This window comes from Belonocnema kinseyi, chromosome 3 (assembly GCF_010883055.1).
Source record: "Belonocnema kinseyi isolate 2016_QV_RU_SX_M_011 chromosome 3, B_treatae_v1, whole genome shotgun sequence".
NCBI lineage: Eukaryota > Metazoa > Arthropoda > Insecta > Hymenoptera > Cynipidae > Belonocnema > Belonocnema kinseyi.
Genome location: NC_046659.1, coordinates 36,765,217 through 36,781,613, shown reverse-complemented (window position 1 = coordinate 36,781,613; position 16,397 = coordinate 36,765,217). Strand labels below are relative to the sequence as shown.

Below are 16,397 nucleotides of genomic sequence, written 5' to 3'. Positions count from 1 at the left end.
ACTTAAATAGCACGAGAATTCTGGATCAATCTGAAAAATCTCTATCCCTTCCACACACTACTCCTTTCCCATGCCGAGTGAGTCACGCCTACCCCGAAAGGGAAATGGCTTAATGGTGTAATAATAATATTCTAATTTTGCATTAAATTTTATTCTCAGCCACACTGAAAAATGTATATTTTCAATCAATTCACTTTAAAAAAATGTATTGCAATTTGTGTCGTTTTTTTTATAAATGAAATTTTTTTATTTTCAATGATATTTTTCACGATTTAAACTAAAAGTTCGCATCCCAGTGTAAGGTGGTTCAAAGCAAATTTGTTGATATAATTTAGGCGACAAATTTTCTGGAATAAAATGTTAGTGAAGCTTGTGTCCATATTCCAAAAAGTGAACTTTTCGATTTTTAGTATATTTTTCTAACAATAGTTTATAAAAAATTTGTAGATCTTTTTTGGTTAAACAAATTTTGTCTTCTCATATTTTGCCGTCTTCCTGTCGTTTTTCCAAAAATTAAATTTTTTATTTTGAAACATTAAACTCATCCTATCCAATAAATATTTTTGAACAACTTTTGTCCATAAATTTTCATCTTTTTTTGTATCTTGAATAGTTTGAAGAAAAAATGGAATTTGTTATATATTTAAAAGTAAAATTTTTGTTTTCTTCACCTTTTCTTATCTTGTACTAGGGAAAGCTTTTTTTTAGGTATTTTATTATTATTATATATATTATTATTTATTATTACATGTCAAATATTTTATAATTTCTTATAAGCTCATTTAACTACATTTCTTTTCACACTTTTCAAAACACATGTCCAATTTGGACAAAAAATTAAAAAATTAAAAACAAATTTTATACAATATAAAAAAATTTGTTGGGTTACAATTCTGTAAATTGACATATAATTTTTCATTAAAACAAAAAGCGTTGTTACAATTTAATTATAATAAAAATAAAGTATTGTTATACTCATTTTCCATCTGCGATATTAACTAAAGAAAAATAATTTCTTATTGTAAGCAAAACATTTTAACCAATACAATTTCTGATTGTAAATTTGCGTTCTTAAGAGAAATTATGTACTTTATTTGATATTTTATAAAATCCACTGAATATGGCCACCATTGTGTGTCAAAATGTTTGAAAAAATTCAATTTGTAATCGATTTTACATGACCCTAAAGCCAAACAAGAACATCAACATTTTCTATAAAACTTACTTGTCCAAAAAACGCTTTTTGAGCTACATGGCAAGAACCCCCCCCCCCCCCCCCAAGTTATAATTTCCAGAGAAAGAAAATATGTGATTGTCCGTTTTTCGAAATTCGAATATTAATACGTGCCACTGGGCACTTCAAAATCCCTTTGAATTAACATGAGAAAATTTTCAATTTTCTAAAAATTGAACTCATGTACCAAGATTTTATCGAAACGTGCCAAAACTTGTCAAAGATTGTCTATAAAATGAAACCATAATAATAACTTTCATTTTCAGCCCACCCTCGACACAGCCATAATAAAATAAAAAATTACATTTTTACGTATTATTATTACTTTTTAGCAATTTTCGTCGTCTTGTCCATACAAATAATTCCTAATGTACAATTTTAATATTTTCCATGACTTTCTAAACAATTTTTAATTGTTTAAACGAATGTAAATTATTTAAACAATCATTTATTTCCAAAAATGTAAAAAATAATAGTATTTCCCGATTTTTTCGGAGTAGTGCATTTTTATAAAAATATTATGTAACTCTTTGAACAATTATTCATTGCCCATTTTGATAATTTCTAAAAATTGAGCTAGAGATAGCAACTTGCTTTTCAAATTAGTTTCGTATGCTACGTTTTGTTGAATGATTACATAATTTTGATACATTTCTTTGAATGTTTAATTAATTTATATTTGTTTAAACAATCATTATTTGCTCAAGCAGTTTTTTCGATTAATAAACAAAGTTAAATTAAATGAAACACATACAATTATGTTTATGACTGTATAGTGTATACAAATAATATATTAGCTACTTTTTAATTGTTTAAAGAAATATAATTTGTTTATATAACGACTTTTCCAAAAACACTTAAAAAAATAAACAATAAATAATTATTTAGAAAATTACATAATATTTTTAGAAACATTTACTACTCCAAACAATGACAAAATATTGCATTTCAATCAGAAAATACTATTGCTTTTTACATTTGTTGGGAATGAATAATTGGTTAAATAATTTACTTTTGGGCAAGCAATTGAAAATTGTTTAGAAACTCATGAAAAATATAAAGATTGTCCAGTCGTAATAATTTGTATGGAAAAGACGACGAAAATTAACACTAATTACGTAAAAATGTATTTTTTTTATTTTCTGGGAGCTGCATGAAGGGCGAGGGTGGGTTGTTAATAAGAGTTATTATATGATATTATTTCATAGATATTTCCCGGCAATCCCTAAAAATTTTGACACGTTTTAAAGAAAACTTTGGTACATTAATTCAATTTTTCGAAAATTCAAGATTTTCTCACGTTAATTAAACGGGAATTTGACGAGCCCGGTGGCACGTGTTGATATTCGAATTTCGAAAAACGAAAATTTACGGATTTTCTTTCGCCGGAAATAAAAACGGGGGGAGGGGGTGTCTTAACCCCTAAAGTGACAACAAATTTTGCAATGCATTTTTGGACCACCCTAGTGACCCACTGTTCGTCTGTGCCAATTCACTGAAATTCTGCCGATATTACAGAGCACCTGTAGAGTTTAGGAATTTATCTGCATCAGTTTAGGAGACATCTATTGATTTACTTAGAAAATAAAGTCCCTGTTTCTGCTTCAGAACTTCAGCAGGTAATATCATTCCCATGGTAGAAAGCCGTACCCTTCAGCCAAGACAAAACAAAACGCTTCATGTATTGAGACATTTCTTTCGTCTTGTTGAATGCACCCCATTCAGAACTATTATGATAAGCGTAAGACAAAAATCTAATATCTAGCAAGTCTCGCTTATGAGACGGAACCAGACATCGATGTCTTGGAGACAAAACGGAGCGTCTTGAAGACAAATATCGAGACAAAATATTTTTATGCGGGATACTGAATAACTTGATGTTGCCATATCTCGGAAATATCTGTTACTCTAGAATTGAGTTTGATGGCTTTATTTAACTCATCTGCAACCCATGTTCCTTCAAACTCAGCTGTGCATCGTCATGAGTACAATCAGTTTGATCCATAGACTCGCAACATGCGTGACACAACAAAAACATCAGTTTCCCATGCTTTCGTAGGGTAGCACTAGATGCTATAAATTGCGAGACGGAATCACGCGACATATGATCAAACCATCAATTCGTTTCAAGTTCGCATAATTTGGTCCAGTTAGACCCTTACATTTCTAATCGCTTACGTACATTTTCGGGTGCCCCACAAGAAATTTACCCATTTTAAAAATAAATAGATCTAAAGAGTAAACTTTAATATATTGTATTTAATGTTTCTTTTTACTTTATAAAAGCATACGGTATTGCCTATGCGACCTCCGAAAAACGCGTCACGAGGGTTCAACGCATCTTGGTGCAAAAAAGTGTGATTTTTTTAATATTCTTTCATCGGAGTAAAATTTTGTTTAATTCATCGTACTGACACTCTCAAATTTCCATCAATAAGTAACCGTTACTTCGTGTTTTTTCACTCGCGGCGCAATTGCTTTCATATCGTGAGTCAAAAGTTTCCCCGAACGTTAATTTTTTATAGCGATTTATTTTGTATCATTGCACGCACCCATACCAAGAGCAGCCATGCAACTGCAAAACATGACGCTTTTCATCCCTATCCACATAATACCCGTCAATTAGACAAAAGTAGACGGAATTCACGAGACCTTGCTGCATGTATAATATATACACCAATTTCTCTTTCTACACATAATAACCATTCAATGGCTTTTACAGACTGCTTATTTGCTCATCTGTAACCGCCATTGGGTATAATACTTATGGTTTTAGGGCGAGGCATGCAAGACGAAATATAGCCACATCGCTCACATAATAGGCCACAATTTCTTTTTCGAAGACAAAAACATAGTTGTCTTCACACGAATCGTTGCACTCGTAAAATTCATTACGAGCCTCGATTAGCATTGTATCAGGGGAGTAGTCCTCAACCGGAGGCAAAGGACCTCATAAGAATTAGTTCCAGGTCTATTAGAAAATGTGGAAACGTACGTTTTTTTAAACCTTTTCTAGTGAGCTCGACTCCCTTGGGGAGAGCACTTACAGGCATGGGCATATAATTTAAACTGTCTACAAATTCCCAATCCCGGACCTGCATGAGCATGATTTTGGTATTATTCGTTATAACTTTAGAACGGATTCTGGTATCTTTTACTTCATCCAGGTATCGGAAAATAAATTGCAAGTTAAAACCTTTTGCAGTGTGCGCAATGAAAATTATTTGACTTGAATTTTTGTCTTCACGTTTTACATGCTCAAAAAATCCTGTATAATACACCTCTTGTAGCATTTTTGTTTGCCCTGTTATCAAATCGTAAAACACGAAACAGATTCGTTTCGCGGAATAAGTTAGACGCTCGCTACTAGGGGACATGAAGCAGGTATGGTTATACGCACGTATGCATATACAGTTTTTACAGTAAAAGGTACCGCACTCGTGATTTTTTTATTTATAAAAATTTACTACCTTTAAACACTTTTCACAAATCTACGGAGTTAAGAAAACACTTTTACCACCGGAAAAGGATCTTTTTTCGCTATGTTTGCGTAAACAATTAATATAAAATATATATTACATTAATTACATGTTATTTCTGGTGTATTCGTATATAGTAAGCTTCCTTCAGTTTGCAAGGAGGGATTGAAAAGCATAAGCTGCAATTGTTTGAGCATCTATGAGTGGCTTCAAATAAACTGCAATCGGATTCAGGGATCATCACACCTGATTTACACACTAGCTAAGTAGCTAGTTCTCGCTACAATTTTCCCTTTGACTGCCTTACACTTATCCATTTCTTATGCAACTTTCGAAAAAATCTCAATTGAATCTTATAACTGTATAGTCTGCAGGATTATCAAAAAAATTTATCAAGTATTAAAACTAGCGATAAAAACGCTGAGTCCAAATTTAAAGGTCATTTGTCTCGGCGAGGTCGCATTCCATTAATGACCTTAAACACAGTTTTTGTCACAGTTTTTGATAAGGCAGCAGGATCTTGTGCTAGAGACTGATATCCACGATCAAAGAATGATTAACAAGTTCTATGTACCAGACGCTGAATACAAGAAATTTAAGTCGAGAACAGTTTTCAGTGCTTTAATTTTTCGTTGTTGTAAGTTATGAATGGAATGCGACCTTGTAGAGTCAAATGACCTTTAAATTTAGACTCAGCGGAAAACTTATAGAAATGTTCATTTCGTCTAGTGGACCACCTTCCGCCTGCATCTTATACCGCTGTATAAACTCCGACTGTTGAAGAAAATGCTTCTGTTGCATCTGCCGTTCCATCAAGTGTTGTTGTTGCATCTATTCCCTGGCAGACCGAAGGAACCGAATGGAGCCTCTACAAAGTACCCATAAAGACCCCATTAGGTCCCCATTCGGTTCCCTTTGAAAAAACTCTACAAAAAAAAACCAGAAAAATCAACTTTTAATATGTTGAAATTCGGATTCTACGTTAAAATTTCCTGTAGAAGGTCAAGGAATAATCGCAATTGTTTTTTTTGCGACGCTAAAAAGTTTTAAAAAATATAAGACGTATAACGCCTGTTGACTGCTACATTTCAAACGCATCATCTGTAAGTAGCAGTAAACAGGCGTTATAGATCTTATATATATTTTTAAACTTTTCACCGTTTCTGCACCCATTTCGTTTTCCGAAAATGTTTTAAAATCTTAAAAGTAATGTTTACAGTTGACGAAAACGTTGGACAAACATAGACAAACAATGAAAAATTATTAAAATAAATACCTTCTTCACTGTCCTCTGCTTCCATTTTAATCATTTCATGGAAAGAATTTGGTTCCTGGACATGATTTTGAGTCTTAACGGATACTGTAAAGAAAAAATAAATGTATTGCTATTGTGATGAATATATTAAAATTAAAGAATAAACTATTTATTATTTTCAACCTAGGAATAAAATAAATAGCAATAAAATAAACTTTTGACTCGAAAATTTTATTGCAAAGTTTGAAAAGATAAAGAAAAGGTGTTAAGAAACGTTTATGTACCAATAAATTTTCACAGATACAAAAAATGTCGAAAAATTGTTATTTATTGTGATTGTAAAAATTTATTAAGATATAAACGTATTTTAGCCCCTTTTCTTTATTTCACCGAAATTTCAGCTCGACACCTCATTTCGTGTAGAATTGGTATAATGAAAAAGAAATGCTTGTAAGGTAGGAATCTCATAAGTAACACAAGGTTTTATCCATAATACCAATTAAAGTTTAAAAGTTATTCCTAGTATTTAAAAAAACCTCGAAAAAATATGAAATCATATTGAATTAAAAAATTTGTTTAAATTATTATTAAATTATTGTTTATTGTTATTAATTATTTCCTATAATAATTTGTTTTAATTTATTTTTATTTATTTATTCAAACTTTCAGCGGCATATGACACTTATTCGATTCCCGCTTTACCGAAATTTTGTTCATTATACCAAATCCACGCGAAATAAGATATCAAAATAAAAGCTTGGAGTGACGAAGAAAAGTGGTTAGGAAACGTATATGTACCAATAACTTATAACAGACAAAACAAAATGTACAAAAATTATTCTTTATTTTAATTGTAAAAATTTATCGATATGCAAACGTTTCTTAGCGCCTTTTCTTTACTTCACTAAAGTTTCAGATCGAGATCTCATTTCGTGTAGAATGGGTCTAATGAAAAAAAATGTCAGTAAGGTAGGAATCCGATAAGTAACGTAGGCCCTCAGTCATAATGAAAATTGAGTTTGAAAGTCAATTCTAGTATTTTCTAACTTTTAAACCAAGGACTACACTTCACTTTCGCTTTTAATACACGCCGTTGAATTGGTCCTCAGATGAGGCCTTGAATATCAGAACAGAAACCATAGAGGAATTAGAAACAAATTGGAGGCAGAAAGCTATCCACGCCGAGCTCCCCAAAACGTTAGATCAACATGAAGTGGATAGTGAGGCATCCAATATTTAGCTATGAAAGGGTGTTCTGTATCCAGAGACGGATGGATTTGTTATTGCGATACATGACAAGGTTGTCAGCACCAGGAATTATCGCAAATACGTGAAACATCAGGACGTGGTTGACCGGTGCCGATTATGTGGAGATACCAACGAATCCAACCAGCACATTGTTGATGGCTATCGCGTAATGGCTCGGAGAGAATATACGCACATGCATACTGATGTAGCGGGCATTATACATCAGACTTGCCCTAAACCTAGGACTCTTAAAAGAATGGATGCCTTTCTATAGATACATTCCAGTGCCCGTTTTAGAAAGCAAAGATTACATCTTTTATTGGGATATTACTATCCAAACGGAGAATTACATCCCGACCAATCGACCTGACATCGTCATGCAAGAAAAAAAGGTGGATGAGTCTACATCATCGACATTGCTTGTCTACTTAAACGAAATTTGCAAGTAAACCTATACAATCAATATCCAGAAGTATAGCGATTTAAGGTATGAGGTAAGGACCATATGGAGGAATGTGAATCATGCATCTATACATCCCATTGTGATTTCGACTACAGGCAATGTGCGCGCAAGATGCACTGAACATCTTGAACACTTAGGAGTCAGTAGGGTATTGTCAGCTGCTCAGAAGACGGTTTTATTAAACACCTGTCGCATTGTAAGAAACTTTCTTGGCCATCAAGAAGCGAGCGACTAAAAACCCATGGAGTGGCAAATAGTAGCTCTAACAAAGCATCCAGAGGTGACTGTTGTCACGTCCAACGGTAGCGGCCGCTCGTAATTGTATACCTACAACATCATCGCAGCAGGTTTCAAACAGCGTTTTGGATTGACTTATAACATTCTAATCTCATTAGTCACTTGACTTCCATCGCTTTGATGTATAACCGGGTTCACCCAAGTAAAAGTTTTGAATAAAAGAAATCATAACACCGAAGGTGTTCTCGCGTTTAGTGTCGCGGTAAGGCTTGAGCTTTCTTCTCATGACTTTGTCGACTATGTTGGCGGTAGCATTGCTGCTGCCAGGGTTTCCCATGACAAATAGGCTGATAACGAAGGGGAGAGGGACTAAGAAGAACACCAAAACCTGAATAATAATAGAGAGTATATTAAAGATATTGAAACGCTTGTCGCTTCCCGAGGATCGCCGGGGTGCCCCTGGAGCCACAGCATGCGGGACGGTGGCGATGCACAGTGGTATGGAATTGGAGTTTACTGTTCATAATCGCCCACAGGTCGTATTTCTTAACCGATTTCAAAGTTTTTTTTTTAGAAATGCTCCGCAATTAATTTTTAAGAGAATTCTGGTTTGCTTTTTTAAAATTTTTTTTCACAGAGCAACAATATATAAACAAATATAGTGACAAAATTGACCATTTTAGCTTTGTGAATTTGTATCTCAAGAAAAAATACAGATAGAAACTCACTATCAGCCGGAATTATTGCACATGCATTCATAGAACATAATTAATTTTTATAATATTTAACTTAATCATTATAAACAATTTCTATAAACAAATTCTTTATAAACGAGATTTTCTTATAGCTGAATTGATTTTTCTGAACAAAAGTGATTCACGATTGTCTTTAAAGCCATTTATATACTGTAAGTTTTATCAAACATAAACAATAAAGATTGTTTATAACAATTTCTTTGAACAAGTCTCCTGATCGGCCGTTTCCTCGTAGAAAACAATGTTTTTTTCTTCAATAATTATTAGAGTGACATTTATTGCGGTGACTAACCAACGAAATTAAATAAAGAATAATTTATACAAGTGTTATAAACAATTTTTTTAACAAAACTATGATTTAATTTTTTTATATGCAAAAAGGACGATTTTCCACTTAAATTATCCGACAATAAACTAACAGTGATTCCAAAATTGGATATGGGACATTAAATAATAATTTGAGTAATTGTTAATAACAATTTCTGTAGCATACTGTCCATAGCGATAACGCTGTACTTGCGTTTTTAGAAGTCACCTATCTTTCATTTGTTTTATGCAACTTCCTGAAAAATAAATGAGGAACAAGTGAAAATAAAGTGCAATAACGCTGTACTTGATCAAGAACTCGATAAACTCAAAGAACAATTCGAATCTAAAAATGATTCGAGTTCTGAATCGTAATTTATTTATTTTAAGTTTTTTATAATAATCTCATTATTATTATAAGTATCAATTTTTTATTGATTCAATAACACAAATAAGATTATCACCAAAAATATTGAAGAAACAATAACTTTTTTCTACGATCAACCGCAGATTGTCACGCATTGTTTTAAAATTGTTATTACCAATTACGCAAATTATTATTTAATGTCCCATATCCAATTTTGGAATCACTGTTAGTTTATTGTCGAATGATTTCAGTGGAAAACCGTCCTTTTTGCATGTAAAAAAAATAAATCATAGTTTTGTTAAAAAAATTGTTTATAACAATCATATAAATTATTGTTAATTTTATTTCGTTTGTTAGTCACCGCAATAAATGTCACTCTAATAATTATTGAAGAAAAAAACATTTTTTTCTACGAGGAAACGGCCGATTAGGAGACTTGTTTGACTAAATTGTTATAAACAATCTATATTGTTTATGTTGGTTGAAGCTTAAAGTATATAAATGGATTTAAAGACAATTGTGAATCACTTTTTTCAGAAAAATCAATTCAGCTATGAGAAAAACTCAATGATAAGGAATTTGTTTATAGAAATGTTTATAAAAACAATAGTTGTTAACTCATGCTAATTTTTTTTTATCACAAATTATAACTCTTATGAAAATATTAGCAACTAGCGTGAAATAAACGATTTTTTCTATGTTAAAAAAACACTAATAAAAATTTGTTTATAAAAATTGCTTATAATAATTAAGTAAAATATTATTAAAACTAATTATGTTCTATGAATGCATGGGCAATAATTCTGGCTGATAGTGAGTTTCTATCTGTATTTTTTTTGAGATAAATATTCACAAAGCTAAAATGGTCAATTTTGTCGCTATATTTGTTTATATATTGTTGCTCTGTGAAAAAAATTTTAAAAAAGCGAACCAAAATTCTCCTAAAAATTAATTGCTGCGCCTTTTTAAAAAAAAAACTTTTAAATCGGTTAAGAAATACGACCTGTGGGCGATTATAAACAGTAAATTTCTATTCCAGACCACTGTGCGATGGTGAGCTGCAAGATGGTCAGGTAGATCTCACTAATCAAACGTTTCGCGAAGGACGTTAGAAAATGAAACACTAGCGCGACGCCCTACGTTTAAATGAAAGCTGATTAGCATCATGGGCGATTTAGTATTTTTCGCAGTTTTTGTAATGTTTTGGACTTAGTGATTAATTTAAAAAGTTTAAGCTTGAACGAAGCAAGGAATGAGATATAAATTAAGTATGGAGTAAAGACATCGACGTATGACTACAAAATGTCGATTAGAGTACGCCTGGATCCGCTCAAATGGAGTAAAAAAGTGTTTTTTTATGTTTCGAAAAATGAGTTTGAACATTGATAAAAAGCCATAAAGCGCGATTAAAGGATTTTTTTGTTTAACCTGGATAGGTAGTGTGTGAATATCACTTTTTAATAAATCATATAATTTGTAAAAAAAGAAGTTTTAGTTCCTGATGGAACGATTATCATGGTAAGTATTACGGTTTGTTGGCACCGGTATCCTTTAACCTAAAATAATCGAATGGCTCTGAAGGTTCCATGGCAACATTGATTTTTATATTTTTTATATATTGTTCTTGTTTCCGAACTTTTAGATAATGGCAAAAGTGTGTAAAATTCTAGTTTTAATGGTTTTTGAAATTTAAAAAATATTTCAAGATCCTATCATTAGGAAAAATTTTAAAGTAACATTAATTACAGTTTTTAATTATTGCTGATTTGAAAATTGATTTACAACTACATTAATTTATTGTCAAATCTAAGTATTGAAGTAAATTATAAAGGTAAAATGATGTTTTTTTCAGTTAGAATGGTACAAGAAACCTAAATTAAAACCAGGGGTTTTGCTATCTTAATCTCGAAACTGCCCTGAGCATTGTTCGAAGGTTCTTTCTTTTATTAGACATTTCAGAATCCTTTGTCAAAAATTGCGCTTTCTCACACCAAGAGGTTTTTCAGCAGCCTTTGAGCAAATGCTCAGGAGAGTTTGGGAATTGAGATGGCAAAACCCCTGGTTTCAATGTAGATTTAATGTATCATTCTGATTGCAAGAAAATTATTATTTTACAATTATAATTTACTTTAATACCTGAATTCAATAATAAATTAATGTAATTCTAAACAAATGTCGAAACTCAACGATAATTAAAAAGTGGCAATAATGTTACTTTTACATTTTCCCTGTAATGGGCTCTAGAGAGAGAGAGAGAGAGAAAACATATAAGACGTATACGTATCTCTTTCTAGATAAAGCTGATTGTTCGAAAATATTTTCGTTGGGTGAAGTTTAGTGCAGCACATGACCGTGCTTTGTGCCGTGAGTGCCCCAACAATGTTACGTTTATTGTAATTTTTAGAATTGATTTTTTTATAATTTAATTCGTTATGATTTATTGTAAATAAATATTAAAAATGGTGGTAGCATGTGTTGTTTGTGGGCGTTGTAAAGACGTTTATATGGGGACATGTTTTCATACGTAAGTAAAGTGATTGAATATAGTAAAATAAAAAATGTTACAACAAAAACAAAACCTCAAAATATCTAGTATTGTACCTATGTAATACAAAAGGTTATTTTCCATATTATAGAAATTTTGTCAATTGCATTTTAATGTTAGTTTATGGCTAGGTTCGCTTTAAAAGATGAGAACAGAATGGAGGCCTAGTGTTCTGCAATGCATTTGCCTAGAGAAAGAGTGGCAAAGCATTGGAGACATTGCAGGGTGCATTTCAACGCAGATTATCATAAGAAAAAATTCGATATTTCAACCAAGAAGAATGACTTTTGAACAAAATTGAAGAATATTTCGTTCGCATTTAAGTGAAGAAGTGGGAAAAGATGTGAATAATTAAATAGAATTTTGATCATTTGTCTGTTAAATAATTTTAATAATTGAAAAATAGTATAACACTATTTTTCAAATTTTGACAGTTTTCACAATATTTTTGAACTTACAGAACTATTATTATTGTAACATTTTCAATCCAATTTCAAGACGAATTCAAGGTTGCCACGTTTTTAAAATAAAATAACTGAAACAGGTTATTTTACATGAATGTTTTTAAACATTCAATTTATTCTAACTACAAATTTCTAATGTATTGTTTATCATTGTTTTTTTTAATTAACCATACAGATTATTCAGGCAATACCCGGGGCCACCGATTCACTTGACACAGTCCTGAAATAGATAAAGACAGGTGCCATCTTATATGTCTTTTCTCTCTCTAGAGCCCATTTCCGTTCTCCTTAAAGCGTTACCGGTCCATTTCTAAATGTCGATGATGCAAAACAACAACAGACAATATGCTGACCAAGCGTCGCACAATGGGAAAAGCACCTTTTTTGGACAAAAATCGACCGACAGTGCAATTCTTAACGGATTTTGATGTTTTTTCTTAGAAATGACCGTAAGGCTTCCAGTTATAACAAGTAACTGCGGATATTTTAATTCGACTTAACGTAAATTTTTTATTGAACAACAAAGTTACAACTTTTTGTTGTTAAACTTTTCCGTGATACCATTTTTTCTAAGACTTTCAATTTCATTAAAAAAGGTCATAAATCAATTAAATAAGTACCAGAAAATAGTTTCCAGTGGGTTAGAGTAACTACAAAAACTGTTAATAATATTATAAACAAATTAATTCACAAAAGTCATTTTTTCGTGACTCGCAATGATTAGCTAATTTTAACCCATTTCTTTTGTATAAAGTATCACAGATAATGATGTGTGCTTACAATAAGTTAGGAATAGATAATAATTGCTAATTATTTAAACAATTTTTATAAACAAATGCACATTTTGACCATTTTTTCATGAATAGCTCTGATTTTTTTGCGGAATCAATGCAAAATGTCTTGCAAAAGACTCTTTCCTGACATATTTTTAATAGTGACAGAAACTGGTGATTATTTTTTGGAAATTTATGAACAAATGCACATTTTTACCATTTTTTTAATAGGCTAGATTTTCTGCAGAATGAACTGAAAATGTCGTGGCAAAGACTGCTTGCAAATAAATCTTTCATGAAATAAAATAAAACAAATGAAGCAAACAAAATCAGGAACGACTTGAAGTTGCTGCAGCTACAAATAAATTGTTTTTGGTATCAACTATACCTAAAAACAGTTGAATGTAGCAGGAGCAACTTCAAGTCGTTGTTGATTTGTTTTTCTGAATTTGTTTTATTTTTCTTCATGGAAGACTTTCACAAATAGACTGCGTGTTTCTACGGAGATATTGAGGGAATCCTTCGAAGTATTTTTTAACATGGAATACAGAATAAAAAATCAGCACTTATGTGACATCATTTGGAATAGCGATCCACATTCAAAATGTAACAAAGTAGATTTGATTTTGGATAATATTAATACTACGTCTCCTCTTGATGAAAGTCAGTTAATGGCTATAACAAAAAAATTGTTTGACTCTTTTATGCCTTTGTAGAATAGAAAATGGAAAAGTGTCTGTAGGAAAAAAGCATTGTTTGTTCAAAATCATCTTGCATTCTTAGAAGCAGAGTTTAAGGTACCTTTTCCTGGCCCACCTATCTAAATAAAAGGTTTAACTAATATTCTAAAGAGAGGAAGACCACGATTATCATTTGAAGATGGATCCGAAAAGATGAAGAAAAGGCGCGTCCAAGAACTTGCTTCAAATTATAGCAAGGAAGAATTATCCAAAGCATTTTCACTGATCAAAAACGAGTCCGATAGCGAATCTGGGACGTAGTTTCGTAAGGAAGATGATGACGAGAAAAAATTGCAAAAAATCTTAGCGATATACGTGGATTTAGGTCTGTCGAAGAGGAAATACGAAAAGCTAACAAAGTACAATGAAGAAATAACTGGCAATGATTCATATCCGTCGTATTTAAATATCTCCGAAGCGAAAAAAGCTTGTTATCCAGGAAACAGTGGGCATATAGAGACATTTAATTTAGGAGCAAGTGTCCATTTCATAAGTTTACTGGGTCATACAGTTAATCGAATCCTATTGCAAATGGAAAAAGATGATCTCGCTAATCTTTTTGGTAAAAAACTAGTGCTCTTTGGAAAGTGGGGTATGGACGGTGCTTCTGCGCATCAGATGACATGGCAAAAGGGGTCCAAGAAGAGTGATGATGTGGATATCAGCTTTGACTTAAAGTATACGATGATTGATGGAAAGGTATGTAATATTCTGACTATACAGAAAGCATCTTCTCGCTGCAATATTTGTGGAGTTGGATCAAAACATGTAAACAACTTACCATATGTAGCTAAAATTCCAGGTAATGAGGCATATTATAAATTTGGTCTCTTGACGTTGCATGCCTGGATTCGTGTTCTGAAATATTTGTTACAGGTTTCCTACAATATGGATTTTAAAAAGTTTTCCTCAAGAGAAAAGGAAGAAAAGGAAATGAAAAAATCAAGAAAGGAACGTATTCAGATACAATTAAGATCCAAACTGGGATTAACAGTTGATGTGGCGGTGCAGGGTTATGGAACAACAAATACCGGAAATTTTGTCCGTTCCTTTTTGGGAAAAGCTAAATCGGTTGCTAAAATAACCGGTTTGGATCAAGATCTGATCACCAGATTCTTCGATATATTAGAAGTTATAACGTGCAGAAGGATAGTTAACTGTGCGAAATTGAAGACTTACTCTTTGGAAAACGGCTAATCTTTGCATAAATCTTTATCCTTGGTATAAAATGCCACCATCAGTACATAAACTGCTTAATCACGGAAGTGATATAATTCAATCTTTTGAGCTACCAATTGGTTGGTATTCAGAAGAGTCGCAAGAGGGAAACAGTAAGATCTTTAGAAAAGTTAGAGCTAATAACAGAAGAATGTCTGACAGACAAATGACGAACCTAGATGTTCTTCATAATCTTCTGTTCCATTCGGACCCTTTGATAAGCACTTAAAGAAAAGTAGAATCCAGTAAGATGAAACCTGTGTCAGAAATGGCTGAAAGCATGACAATCTCCAAGAAGTGAGCTCGATTCTTACTTACTGAAGCATAAATGCCTACCTAAAAATGGCCCTTTTCAGGGCCACATGAGTCAAAAATGGCTGAAAGTATCACAAACTTCAATGAGTGAGCTCGATTCTTACTTACCGAAGCACGAATGCCTACCTGAAAACGACCCTTTTCAGATCCACATAAGTCAAAAATGGCTGAGAGTATCACAATCTCCAATAAGTGATCACTATGAAAAATATTACAGCAAGGTCTCTTTGGTAAGACATTTCAAGTTGATTCCGAAAAAAAATCAATCATATTCATGAAGAAATGGTCCGAATGTGCATTTGTTTATAAAAATTGTTTAAATAATTGGCAATTATTATCTATTCTTAACTTATTGTAAGCGCACATTATTATCTGTGATACTTTATACAAAAGCTATGAGTTAAAATTAGCTAATCATTGCGAATCACGAAAAAATGACTTTTGTGAATTAATTTGTTTAGAACATTATACACAATTTTTGTAGTTACTCTAACCCACTGGAAATTATTTTTATTTACTTATTCAATTGATTTATGACCTTTTTTTAATGAATTTGAATGTCTTAGAAAAAATGGTATCACGGAAAAGTTTAGCACCAAAAAATTGTAACTTTGTTCTTAAATAAAAAATTTACGTTTAGTCGAATTAAAATATAGTATCTGCAGTTACTTGTTATAACAGGAAGCCTTACGTCGCTGGGGTGGCGCCAATGTTTCAGGAGTCGCCGCTCTTTACAAAACTGACTAACATCTCTAATGTGAAAGAGAAAATTGTGTGACCCCCTGGCATTAAAGATGAGTGTCTACGAAATACAGCTATACCAATAACGTTTATTCTTAAATCAGCCTTACCCCTCTTCCAGCGCCCCAAATATGACCCAATAATCATTTTTAAAAATACGAGGGTGGATTGATAAGTTTCCGGCCTGACCAAGAGATGGCGCCACTATGCCTACCTTGAGGTGGCGTTCTATAGTACCATCCTTAGATAGCTTGTAG

The 16,397-nt window shown here is 32.2% G+C and overlaps 1 long non-coding RNA gene across 1 annotated transcript in view; it reads right to left on the bottom strand.

Annotated features, from left to right (window-relative positions):
- Window positions 1-5,996: 5,996 nt before the first annotated feature.
- The window catches only part of LOC117170340, a 15,175-nt gene continuing 4,774 nt past the window's right edge, over window positions 5,997-16,397 (bottom strand). Inside the window, exon 3 of the long non-coding RNA XR_004466768.1 lies at window positions 5,997-6,073. This is a non-coding gene — a long non-coding RNA (uncharacterized LOC117170340). The remainder of the gene's footprint in view (window positions 6,074-16,397) is intronic.